The sequence below is a fragment of the Microtus ochrogaster genome, linkage group LG9, assembly GCF_000317375.1.
Source record: "Microtus ochrogaster isolate Prairie Vole_2 linkage group LG9, MicOch1.0, whole genome shotgun sequence".
NCBI lineage: Eukaryota > Metazoa > Chordata > Mammalia > Rodentia > Cricetidae > Microtus > Microtus ochrogaster.
In genome coordinates, this window is record NC_022034.1 from 28036853 (window position 1) to 28050428 (window position 13576).

At 46.8% G+C, this 13576-nt stretch overlaps 1 protein-coding gene across 3 annotated transcripts in view; it reads right to left on the reverse strand.

Moving 5' to 3' along the window:
* The window catches only part of Afg1l (AFG1 like ATPase), a 149074-nt gene that overhangs the window by 6620 nt on the left and 128878 nt on the right, over positions 1–13576 (reverse strand). The gene's annotated exons all lie outside the window — the stretch shown is intronic.

Sequence of the window (13576 nt, forward strand, 5' to 3'; positions counted from 1 at the left end):
TGGACAGAATGAATGGCTAGAAGAACACTTGCTGTTCCTCAACCTTCCCTGGTTGGTCTCCATCTCCAGGCCTTTACCTAACCCTGGCTGAGCCACCCACTGTTCAGGCATGGAGGGGTTCCAGGCTTTGAGTGGGGGAAGTCAGCTCCTGCTGAGAAGAGCTAACTGCCTGCTTTGAATATTCTTCTTGACTGGGCAGTCTTGGCACATTAGAAGGTCTTTCTGTTCCTCAGCAGTCCCACACACAAGAAAACACGCTAGCACAGTGGCTGGGGTCTGCCTCAGACTCTAAACCACTTTTGTTGTTGCTTTTGCGAAAAGGGTCTATGTAGCCTAGGCTGATCCTCCTGCCTCAGCCTCCAGTGTCGGGTGTGCATCACTCTGCCTGGCTTGGCCATTTTCATGATTACTATTTTGAGCTCAAGTGATTTGGTGGAGTGGCTGAGGCCAAGTGAGCCAAGCAGGGAGAAATATCATCCCTGATGGGAACTAAGTAATTTGCTCCACCCCTGCCCATAGGCAATCATTCAGAAGAGTACCATCGGGAAGGCCGGTTTTGTGTGTCAACCTGACACAAGCTAAGTCATCAGAGGAAGGAGCCTCAGCTGAGGAAAGGCCTCCATGAGATCCAGCTGTAAGGCATTTTTTCTCAATTAGTGCTCAGTGGAGGAGGGCCCAGCTCATGGTGGGTGGTGCCATCCATGGGCTGGTGGTCTTGGGCTCTATAAGAAAGACTGAGCAAACCATGGGGAGCCAGTAAGCAGCACCCCTCTATGGCCTCTGCATCAGTTCCTGCCTCCGGGTTCCTGTCCTGACTTTCTTTGGTGATGGCCAGTGATACGGAAGTGTAAGCTGAGTAAACTCTTTCCTCCTCAACTTGCTGTTTGGTCACAGGGTTTCATTGCAGCAACAGAAACACCTAGCTCAGACAGGAAGCCATGCACATTTGCCTGACATTGGGATTACAGCAGGGACCTTGGGAGGCCATGAAAATTGCCACTCAGGGAAAACACTGCCCAGGAGGTACAGGGAACGGCCAATAGTGTCTTAGGGTAAGAGAGAATTGTACCCACAGCCCTACCGCTCCAAAGCTATGGTACTCTTTGGAAACAAGTTCGAATTGTCTCATCCATGGATCAGAAGCAGATGTAAAAAGAAAATGGAGAACCTCACACTCGTATGTGGTTCTTATAATTAAGCTGGCACTTTGTGCGTGGATGTGATTTTTATCAGCGCAAATGCACGCCCAGGAACGGCATTCTCAGAGACCCACGGGAGAGCTGAGGGCGCCTGGAAATCAGAATTGTGCCCACTCAGCGGTTTCACAGATTGCACGCCTTTGCCAGGAGGCTCTGCGTTTGCCATTAGCTGACACCCCCTCCCTATATCAGGAAAACAATTATATGCTCGCTCACATAAAGAAAATAAAGCGTAATATAGGATCTCTTTCCTTTACAAACAATCACCGGGGGAATGTGAAGCTGCTCTTTGGTGCGCGCAGCCTGGGATGTGGACAGTGCTGATGGCCACACCACAGTGCGTCCACTGGTCTGCCCCACAGTTACAACGGGAGAGCCAGCATTCTGTGTACTTTACCACATTATCACCCTATGCTAGGCCATAGATAGCAATATTCACTTTTTTCTTTAGAAACACCGGAAAGAAAAGTGAAACACACTAACTCGCTTTCCGGAGGAAGCAGATAGACAGCATGGATTTAAAAAACATCAAGTGGGAACTTCTGCACTGGAGTGGAGCTCAGCGGGTGGAGTGATTGCCTCCCACGCAAAAGCCCTGCATAAAACCAGGCATGGAGCACCCCTGGGTCTCACTTCTAACTAATAAGCACCCGTGTAGCTTACCAGGACCAGGTCAAGGTCATCTGGGGCTATAAAGTGACCTTGAGGTCAGCCTGGGATACTGCTGATTCTGTCTCAAAAAACATTAAACATTTGAAAACTGACCCGGAGGTGGTGACGCACGCCTTTGATCCCAGCACGGGGGAGGCAAAGACAGGTGGATCCCTGTGAGTTCGAGGTCAGCCTGGTCTACCTAGAGAGTTCCAGGACAGCCAAGGCTTGTCTCAAAAACAAAAAGAAAACAAAGTGTGTTTTCTATTGATAAACGTTCTTCATAGCGGCTTTGTTGTTCAAGTGTCTACAAAGCAGCAGTCATGGGAAAATTCAGGACTGATTCATTAGAAGCGATAAGTCTCATCTGACAGGACAATTGAGGGTTTGGAGATGTTGGTTCTGTTACTTGCAGTCAGGTGACCTTGGAAGATCTCTCTGAAGTTAGTGTCCTCATCTGGAAAAGGGATTCTATCTACAGGTTTGTCCCAAGGATGAACGTCACAACTGCAGAGTGATCACTGGGAAACGCAGGTCGCTGAGTCACGGGGAGGTTACAGAGAGCACTGCTCAGCATGCCTTATTCCGTGCACAGCAGTTACCCGGCGACAATTCAGTAGCCCTTTCCTTTCCTTAGATCCTGAGGTCAGGTAGCCTCAGAGAGAACACTAACCCAGACTGTCCTCCAAGAAGAGACTCTGCTCCCACATGTAGATGACAAACAGCTTCTGAACCAGGCCCTGTGCTCCTTTCTTTACTAAAATCATTAGCAACACACGGTGGGGGGAGGAGCGCAGACCCACACTATGCTGGTCCTAACTCTGTGTAGGAATGCTTAATACTGTGGAATAAGTTAGTAGGGGGATATATTGATAAAATACAATCCAGCCAGGAGAGCAGGACAGTTCTTTGCTCTCCAAAGCAACAACACACACACACACACACACACACACACACAAGATCTCACTGTATGGCTCTGGAGGCTTAGAATTTGCTCTGTCAATCAGGCTGGACTCAAATTCACAGAGATCCATCTGTTTCTGCCTCCTGGGTGCTGTAATTAAAGACATGTACCTCCATGCCTGGCCACCTCAACTCTTTCATTACAGAACACACAGAAATCTGATGTTTTCACTGAACCCCACTGAACAAATGGCATCATTTTTAATGTACCACAGTCATCAGTGAAGCTATAGGAGGCTATGTGTAGATACCGCTGCCACTTAATGCCTCGTTTTCTTTCTTTTTGATTTTATCTGCATTGGTGTCTCTCCAGCATGCATGTCTGTATGAGGAGTCTGGATCCCCTGGAATTGTGAGCTGCCATGTGGGTGCTGGGAATTGAACCCGGGTCCTCTGGAAGAGCAGCCTGTGCTCTTACCCACTGAGCCGTCTCTCCAGCCCCAATCCCTTTTTTTCTTGCATTCAGTGTTTATTTTAAAAATAACTGAAAACGGCCATGTTCCTGGAGAAATGAAGACTACCTATGTGGGTGGTCTGAGCACGGGAACGGCTCCAGGGGCTCTTGCATGCTTGTCTGTACCCACAGTGCACTGTGATTATCCAGCTAGCAAGACATGAAGCAGAGGGTATACCCACTTATCAACCTGGTAGGCTTTGTGATCCATGCATTAGAAAGAGGCATAAGACAGTTTAAGTGCTAGCTTAGGTCTCAACACGTAACGTTTTAACATACCTAGGTCAACTGCTGCAGAGGCCAGAGGCCGAGAACACAGAAAGGGGCTAATTGTCTTGATGAGACACACTCTGGACCAGCAAATGAACAAATCTGTCAGACGCCAAAGCTAGCTCAGCAGAGCCCAAAAGAATGTCCCAGCTGAGCAGGGCACTAGAGAACAGGAATATATGCTCACTGTTTTAATCTATGAGTTTTGGGGTGATTTATTATAATAGCTAAAGGACACATTCACTCATTAGAGAGAGTACTACCGAGTTCTGTATTCTCATAGTTATTAACAAGTTCATCACACGTAGAAACATAGGATCTAGATTTTCCAGTTCTACATCACTGGTAAGGATATGTAAATATATATTCTGTGATTTACTAAATGCCATTTATTTCTGTATTGCCTTTGAATTTTTATGCCATAGTATAATTTTTTTCCCAGAAATAAAGTTTATGATTTGTTACACATGGGAGTCAAGTGGGAAAAAGTTAGCAAGCTATGCAGCACTGCGACAGAATGCAGGAGGACTTGGAACAGATGACTAAAATCAGAATGTCTCAAGGAAAGAACAAAACGGCATTAGGAGGGCACTGGGAAGGTCAGAGATGACTGGAATACAAGCAAACCTTTAAGAGCCCTTCAACAGAAACACAGACGGAGGATCTGAATCAACAATTCACAGACAAAATAACCACAGAAAACACAAGGGTATAGATAAGCAAGCAGAGTCCACACGCACTCTAGGTCCGTAGCAGCCAAAGACTGGCAGGCTGTTTTCCTGTATCAGTCTTTCAAAAGAAAGTAAACTTCTGCTCCGTGCAGGCAAGCACATAAGCAGGCACCCACCCCACTGAGGAGTAAGTGCGTTCACTTGTTCACGTTGTCCAGAAAACAGCGTGTCAGACTCAATGAAGAGCCCTTGACAAGGTGTAAACTTGACCCGGTCGCCGCACTCCTAGAAAACAGCTCGGCAAAGTGACTGAGCCCCTATGAGAGGCTCCGGGGTACTCAAGCTGTGCAAGCAGACGCAACCTTGGCATCTCGTGGGAGGGGTGAGTAACAAGGAGGCACGGGGACACAGCTGTTGCCAACAATGATGGTGGTCGGGAAACATATTTCATGGTACAGAATCACACATGATAAAAGGCTGAGCAAAAAAAGCAAGCTTATAATTGTGTTAAGACGTCTGTTTTGCTCCAAATATTTAAGTAGGAAGGAGGCCATCAGTGAAAAGGGGTCAATTGCTGCCTGCTAATGGATTAAGAGCTTCATTAAAAAATATATTTTACAAAAGAGAAAAAAGTAAAATACAGTACAAAAAGGAGAATAAAACAGAAGAAATGCTAAGCAATGCTAAATATCTTTACTAATTCCTGTTTATAATTTTAACATCGTGTGCATGTGCATGTGTGTGCACGTGTGTCTGTGTGTGCATGCGTGTATCTGTTTGCTCATGTGTGTGTCTGTGTGTGCATGTGTGTGCCTGTGCTGCATGCATATGTGTGTGTGCATGGATGTGTGTCTGTGCGTGCTCATGTGTGTGTGTGTGGGTGCGTGTCTATGTGTTGCACATGTGTGTGTCCGTGCATGCATGTGTGTGCGTTCCATGTGTCGGGGTCGATATGTGGAGGCCAGAAGACAACCTGTGGAGTTGGTTCCCTCCTCCCACCTTCCATGATTTCACGGGGTCAGACTCAGGTTCCTGGCTTCCACACGTGCCTTTATCTGCTAAGCCATCTCACTAGCCAAAATCTTTACTAATTCCAAATTAAAAAAAAAAAATCTTCATTATCTTTCACTTTCAGCTATTTAATCCCCTGCGTGTTCCCTAGTGTAAAGGCAGTGTGTGAAACATCCAGCCCAAATGCAAATACAACACACACCCACAACAGCGGGACATATGCAATAGGGATCTGAAAAACAAAGCAACTGAAGAATTCCTGTATCTTAGTGTCTTACACACACACACACACCTGCTGCTGTGGTTCAGCCATCTTGGTTTGTCTTCCGTGGTGATACACTGTGCAGGTTTATAGCTCGGGGACAATAGATTCTCCCAGAAGACCTATGTTTTTGTGAGCACATTCTATGGGGTTCACTTGACAAAACTCCTTTACTAAGCATTCTCAGAGCCCGTCCTGACATTCAGCGGTGTGTGACTGCACTGAAAAACTTGAGAGGTTCCAAATCTCAAGGTTGCCATTGCCAGCCTTGCTGTATCACTGTACGGGACTGGGGGGCTCGGAGGGTCAGATCTGTCTTCCCTGCTTCAGCCCCCGGAACAAAGGAACAAAGTCTTGCATTACGTGTAAGTCATAAACACAGTGTCAGCAAGACTTCATCCCGATGAACGTGGCAGCACAGATTAGGAATCTATGCATTCCGGCAGCAGGGTTCAAGTCATCCTTCCTTCGTTAAGCAGTAGGTTTGAGGCCAGCCTGGCTTAGGTGAGACCCTGTCTTAATATACATATATATGACTTTTCTAGAAGCTTAGTTACAACTCGAGTGAGTGTAATATGAAATCCTACAGCAACGCTGTCAAGCACATTGGCCTTTGAGCACGACATCGTTTAACCGCCTCGCATACACAGGACACCACGGCAATGGCAAATACGTATGCTTTTATTTTGCATCAGCTCATCCTCCTGTGTAAGTAAGCCAGAGCATATGATACTTTCTGAAACCATAATTGGGACCGTGAATTCATGCATTGTGCCCTATGAATAATTAAAGCACATGATTACTTCTGAGCAGTAAATGGCACTTCAGTTACTAGTATCCTTGAGTATGTTATTCAAGTAGCATTATCTACAGCAGAATCTTCTGATAGATAATGATGACATTCTCCGTCTTTCTACCTGAGCAATTAAAAAGTTTAATAGTCTTTGATGCGGCTGGTTATCTGGATAATTTTCTAGACAGGAACAATTAAAATCCACTTATTCGATGGTGTGCATTCTCCACTATTGTCTCAAACTCTTTGTTTCTGTGCAAACCTGATGGAAACTTAAGGAACTTTAAATCTATAATGAGTTTGCAAAGAGCGCTTGTTTTCCTTAATTACCGGGACTATACAGCTGCATTACACGTAGCGGTTTCTCTGACAAACTGAGGAATAAAGAGCTTGCTTGCTGTCTTCTTTCTCCTGTGTGAGAAACCGCGCAGCTGTCTGCCTGGGTTTCGACCCCAGGGCCAGGAGTGAGGGTTTTCTCCACGCGGTTGCCAGTGTGAACTGCCCCACCCCCGGGGTGCCCTCTGCCCTACAGTAAGCAGCGGCCACTTCAGTGTGAGCAGAGGGGCTGTCAGCGTTCTTTCTCCCCCTTCTCACTGTGAGCTTGTTCCGCGCCATTATTTCAGCTCAAGTAGGACGATTATCATTTCAAGCTCTGTCTAGATTACCCCGTCCTAAGAGTCACTCGTCATCCATATAGCCTTTTCTGTAGAAACCCCTCGCAGTGGTACCCTGAGAGCATCTCGTTAAGTAAGTGTGTGTGGCATCTTGCTTTGTTTACACAGAAATGGTAGTACCTCGTTCCTGAAGTAGCCGGGGAACAAAAGCTTGATGGGAGTTAGGGTGAGTGTGCCCTTCTCAAAACAAGCCCAGACTACCACACGAGTTGCTGTTAAACAACTTATAGCTGTCAGACTCCAAATCTGTAATTAGAAAACAGCTGAAACGTGTTAGAAGAGTAAGGGCTTCCCCAGGAGTCAGGGCTGAGATCTCTCAGGAATGAGAAGCCCAGGAGCCAGCTGGGGAATACTTCGCCAAGCGAGGACAGTCTACCAACCCTCATGAATTCTATCCAGAGGGGTTCTTGGGAGTGCCAAGGAAAACTCATCCCCCTTGACAGATGTCATTTCAAGGTCAAGAGGCAAGTTCTGCCCAAGTCAACACTATCTATCCCTAATAGTGTTTCAGACACCACTTCTGGGGAGTCATATTTTAGGAGCAAGTTTGAAAGACAGAAAGTGAAGGTGATACGCTAAAAGTACCCCCCCCACACACACACACATACACACTCATGACTAGGACTAGCCTTGTGCAAACAAAGAACTCTCCAATTTCTGCAGGAGTTCAATTTCTGGAGAACCAGGGACTGACAACCTCCTCAGGACACACGGCACACCAGCCAGCTCCGAGAGCCTCCATGTGACAGTGCAGGGCTTAGTTTAGTCCTGGGAGTCCTTCCGGGTTAGCTGAGGGGAGGGAGTAGGAAGTTGGAGTGGTGGGCAGAGAGGCGTCTCATTCATACAGCCTGTGGAGGGGAGGCAAAGGATGCAGCGCTGGTTAGGGCAGCATCGGGAGAGCAGGGAGAAGGGGCAGACACGGTGACATGGTGACACGCGGTAGAGCACACACTGCTCTTCCCAGGGAATGGATTTCTGCTGTCAGTGCTAGGATGAAGAGACTCCCAGGCAGCCGCTAGCTCCAGCCCCAGGGGATCCGACACCCTCTTCTGGCCTCCATGGGCACCTGCACACATGTGCATACTCACAAAAATAAGATAATCTTTAAGAAAAGGAGTGTGAAGAAAGAGGCGAGTACTACCATTAGACTCCGTTACTAGGAATTATCACTGACTATAAGCACCAGTACAACCCAGGAAAATACAGAAAAACGGCAAAAGCAGAGGCATGGGGTTAGTTATAGGAACAGCCTTGGATCAGGAAAATCAGACTAAGTTCCTGCAACAGTTGGCTGCTAGGATGGGGTATTCAGGTGCTTCCTATACACCCAAAATGTAGAGGGGCACGAGAGTCACCCTCTTTGGAAATAAGAAGCAGGGTTCATCCATACGACAGGATGAAGTGAATGGGTTGGTGTGGCTCCCAACAGTCGCTCGGGCACTGAAACTTGGAGAGGGAGAGTGGCTGCCTGGTGTTTACGAAGCTTGAGTTTTCAGCTATAGTGTGAGGCACAGTGAGAGAGCAGCCTCGAGTCCATGGAAGACAAGGCTGCCTCTTCGGGTTGTAAGGCTGTCTGGCGTATAAGGGCCTCCAGAGATGCTGGCTGAGCAAGCCCTGGAAGCCACCCCATGCGAGTGCAGTTCCCAACACTCCTGCTAACTCTCTCAGTCTCGATGTTTGTGAGCCGAGAGGTTTTCTTTCATTGTATTGGAAGCCGCAAGCACACTTTAGACGACTAGATTCTGATCCTCATGGCTCCCTTGTTCTACTGGCCAACACCTTTGGCCAACGAGGTTCTAGAAAATGGGAGTAGGTCAAATGCGTTGACCAGTGCACTCCATTCTGCATTTTTATGTGTTCCCCACATCCAGGAACACAAATAATAAGTCTTTTTTTTTCTTTTCAAAGACATACCATATATGTATGTGATTGTCCTACAGTTACTTCACTGGTATGTGGGGTTTGGATGGTTTCAGGAGAGAGCAGGGTGTGGTGACAGGGATCAATCTGGGGCCTGGCATACACGAAACACATGCCCCACCTCCAGGTTTCACCCCAGGCCTCACTGGTTAGTGCAGTTCTGTTTCAGTTTCAGCGATGGGCTGGGCAGAGCTGGGGATTACAGGCACAGCCTCGCACGTGCTTGCAAGCTCTCTACCACTGAGCAACATCTCCAGTTTAATCTCCTTAAGGGCTCCGGTCTAAAGGCGGCTTAACATGATCCTCAGCTGTTAAACGCATGGAGTTACCACTTTAAAACAATAAGGAACTGTCATGGCCTCAGAAGCATCTAGTTTTCTGGAAAATATGAACCTGGATATTAGCAACTGAGCAGAGACTAAAAAAGATTACTGGCGAGAAGAACAGCCCAAGTGGTGCTAGAATTATTCCACAAATGCATTTATTAAAACAATCCTATACCAACCCTTCCCCTTTCCACTTAGAAAGATAATTTATTAGCTGGTGAGCCATTTTATGAGTATCTCACACAGAGGACAATGATGTCTGACTGGAGAGACTAGAGAGTGGATGATAAACGTGAGGCACCAACAGTGAAATGTTCCCATTTTCCCCTGTTCTATTTTTAAATACAATGAGTTAGCTAGACATCTGTAGGATGGTGGTGTTAACTAGACATCTGTAGGATGGTGGTGTTAACTAGACATCTGTAGGATGGTGGTGTTAACTAGACATCTGTAGGATGGTGGTGAAGTAACCGGCACCAGTGTGGCCCTGCTCAAATGACAAGTCAGTTCCTGCACTTGGCCATTTACATAACGGAGCCACCTGCTCAGTTGGAGGCTCAGCTCTCAGCAGAGGGCAGCATTTACTGCGGCTGTGACATGAAGGCGAGCATTGTAAATGGCTTTGGGATCTTTTCAGAAAATTGGAAGACTACTCACAGGATGCGAGATCAGGCCTGGCCCCACTAGCAATGAGTTTGCACATGTATTTGAGCGGTGAGGTGAGCCACTGCGGCTCCTCTTTGGGAATCAGGCTTAGTGGCAAGGTCAGTGACATTTAACTCTCTCTCTGTGTGTGTGTGTGTGTGTGTGTGTGTGTGTGTGTGTGTGTGTGTGTGTAAAGCAGGGAAAAGGCTTTAGAGAACGAAGACCTCATTTTAAATCCCAGGATGCTAATATCTGAGCATGGCAGAGCCATGTGCATACAGACGTTCAGTTACTTGAGTTTTGTTTGTTGGCTAGAGGGTTTGGGTTTTGCTGTTGTTGTTTGTTTGGCTTGCTTTGAGAGGGCCCACTGGGACAAACTGAATCCTCTTAGCCTTAGCTATTTGAAAAGTACAATCAGACTGGAAATGAAGTGGACATCTAGAGTTATTATTCTTCCTCCCCTTCTGCTTTCCACATCACGAGGATCCTGGGTAAAGACGCCGATTCATCTGAGCAAGGCCTCTCGGTGCCGCTAGCAACACAAAGGGCGGACCCTTCAAACCATGAATAACACTGTGGATACAACTATCCACTCCATCCTCTTGCCAAGAAGACAACCTTGAATCATCTGCAGCCCAAATTTTATGAAAATATTCAAGAGAACCCTGGACAGCCTTAGCAATCCCATCTTAGCACTTAAAGCCTTGTCTGGAGGAGAGAGATGACTCAGAAATGCTAACTTGGAGGTTGTGCTTTGCCTCCACAGCTCTCTTTTTGCCAGGGATTTTCTAGATTAAGTTAACCGGCGCGGGAAAACCCACCCAGGATGTGGCCAGCAGCACTCCATGGCTGGGGTCCTGGACTGAATAGGCAGCAAGCTCAGAGGTCTGCCTGTCACTGCTTCCTTCCTGCTGGGGCCACAGTCACATGCTGCCAAGCCTGGCTTTTTCACAAGGATCAAACTCACCTTTGTGTGCTTGCACAGCAAGTGCTTTCCTGAGCTATCGCCCTAACTCTTCCAGTTTTCAAGACTACATAATTTAGGTTTTTTTTTTTTTCATTTTGCTGTTGTTTTTGAGACAGAGTCTAGAGAGGTAGTGATAGCACTGGCTGACTTGTAACTCACTATGTTGACCACAAGTCACTGAGTAGACCATAGGATCCTTCTGCCTTTGCTTCGTGCCTGTTGAGAAAGCGGGCCAGTGTCACCATGCTGACCTATTAGTAATTTTCCTGTCATTTTAAACCTGGTATTAGCATATATTTTCTAAAGTTTAAGGACTATAATTGTGTGTGTGTGTGTGTGCACGCAGGTCTGTATGAGCACACATCTGTGGGAGTGCACACACGTGTACATGTACATATGCAAAGGTCAGATGTTGATGCTGGGTGTCTTCTTCAACTGCTTGCTACTTTATTTACTGAGGGAGGAGTCTCTTGACGTGCCTGGAGCTCTTTGGCTCAGCTTTTCTGGATAGCTAGCTTTTCCCGGGAATCCCATGTCTCCACCTCCTCAGTGCAAGAATTACAGGTAGCTGCCACACCCACTAGCTCTCACGCAGGTAACAGGTAGCTGCCACATCCACGAGTTCTTATGCAGGTAACAGAATCAGAATCTGAACTCCTATCCTGCATGGCAAGAAACTTTACCTTCTGAGCCTGCGCAAGGCCCTTTCTTTTTAATTATATGTTTGAGCAAGAGTGGGAGTGGGGTTTGGAGTATGCGCACGTGAGTGCAGTTGCCTTTGTAAGCCAGACCCCCTGAAGCTGCAATCAGGTGGCTGTGAGCTGCCTGATGCGGGTGCTGGGAACCAAACTTGGGTCCTAAGTGAGAGCCGTGCTTGCTCTTAACTGCTGAGCTGCTGTCTCTCTAGTGCCAGGTTCTAGAATTTTTTTTTAATTTTTTTAAATTTATTTATTATGTACGTAGCGTTTTGGGCACCAGATCTTATTATAGATGGGTGTGAGCCATCATGTGGTTGCTGGGAATTGAACTCAGGACCTCCGGAACAGTGGTCAGTTCTCTTAACCTCTGAGCCATCTCTCCAGCCCCAGGTTCTAGAATTTTTAACTTTAGAATTTTCATTTGTTTCTTTTTCATATTTCCAGCTTCTCTTCTAAGAGTTTCTGTTTTTTTTTAAACTAATTACTACTGGTTAATTTTCCCTTTTACCTTTGAACAGACATATGAAGGTTGCCCCCCCACACACACACACACTTTTTTTTAGGATTACTCTGGTTAGGCTAAAACACCTGCTATGGAGACAAGCCTGGTTTTGAACTCACAAAAATCTTCTTGCCTCAATCTTGAAAATTATGGGGCTGGTGAGCTGGCTTAAGGGTAAGGGCACCTTCCACCAACCCTAACAGCCAGAGACAGTTTCTGGGAGGAAAGGGAGGGCACACTCATCGTCCTCCCGTCCCCACACACACGATGCCATGCAGCCACCCCTCCCCACTAGGAAATGCGTGTCATTTTAAAACTTCACCTATGAGTTCCACATCTGTATCATCTCAGATGCTGGTTAACTTTTCTCTTGGAAAAAGTTGCTTTCTGGCACAGGCCTATACATTACGTAGGGACTTGGGGTCGTCTGGCATGGGCAGACGGGATTAGTAACATACTGATTTATTTCAGTGTTCACACATTAGCAGTTGATTAACTGAGGGAGTCTCAGACTCAGGCTGTCTTCCGTGAAACACAACACCGGCACTTCTGTCCAAGCGTCTGCTTTTTTCTTTGCTATGCCTACACAGCTCACAGTCTAGCCTGGGATTCGAGCATTGTCTATAATCTGTTCCTTCATGATTGTTTTCTCCTTTTCTAGATTTTTGGCTGCTGTGGTCACTCGCTTGCCCTACTGTGACTCGTCAGGCCCAAACCCCGGTTGGATTCTATTGAATTTTTGATAACTATAAGATAAATTGTGATCTGCCTTCAGGCAAAAAAACAAACAAACAAACCTATAAAAAAATAAACTCACTACAACTAGTCCTTTCTTCCAAAACTTGACTATACCTCGATTTCTCTGTGCTTTTGAGTGGTCATGCCATTAGGCCAGTTGTTCTTAAGATTTTTGTTCCGAATTTACAGATGTGATTAACAAGTGGGCTAGCCTGTTCTATCACATGGAAGTACAGCAACCCTCCCAGCTCTAGAGTCCCCTGAATCAGCTCTGTTATTTAGAGCTCTGCTCACCACCACAACACACAACCTCGGACTCCTTCCCACCCAGCACCATCAGAATCTCTAGCTCTGAGCTCTCAAGGCTGGTCCTCATCTCCCCCAGTATTTTGTTCCTACATAGCCTGTGGTACTGATAATCTGCTCAGTCTACTGACTTCTGTGCCCATCATAGTTTCTCTTTTGAATTAAGACAGTAAGAGGGGAGACTGACTCTTTTTCATCTGGTACCCACCCCCTTACTGTGCCTAGACCTGAGCCAGCCTTCCACTACATACTCAGCAGATACTTGCTGGTGCTTATGGAAGAGTCATGCACTAGAGGAAGGGCAGGAGTCTTCCATTGGCATACACAGTATCGAGCATGCTGAGTGCTGTAGCCCATCTTCCTGAAAGAGAGCCCGCCCCAGGGGGAAGTCCCGTTCCTTGAACTCCTGGAGCACATCTGGGGACTTCACAGCTGCACAAACCTTCCTAAACTCTTGGGCTCGTGGATGGCTGAGGAAGAGGAGGCAGAAAGAGCCAGAGGAGGTGATGACTCCACTCGGGGAAGT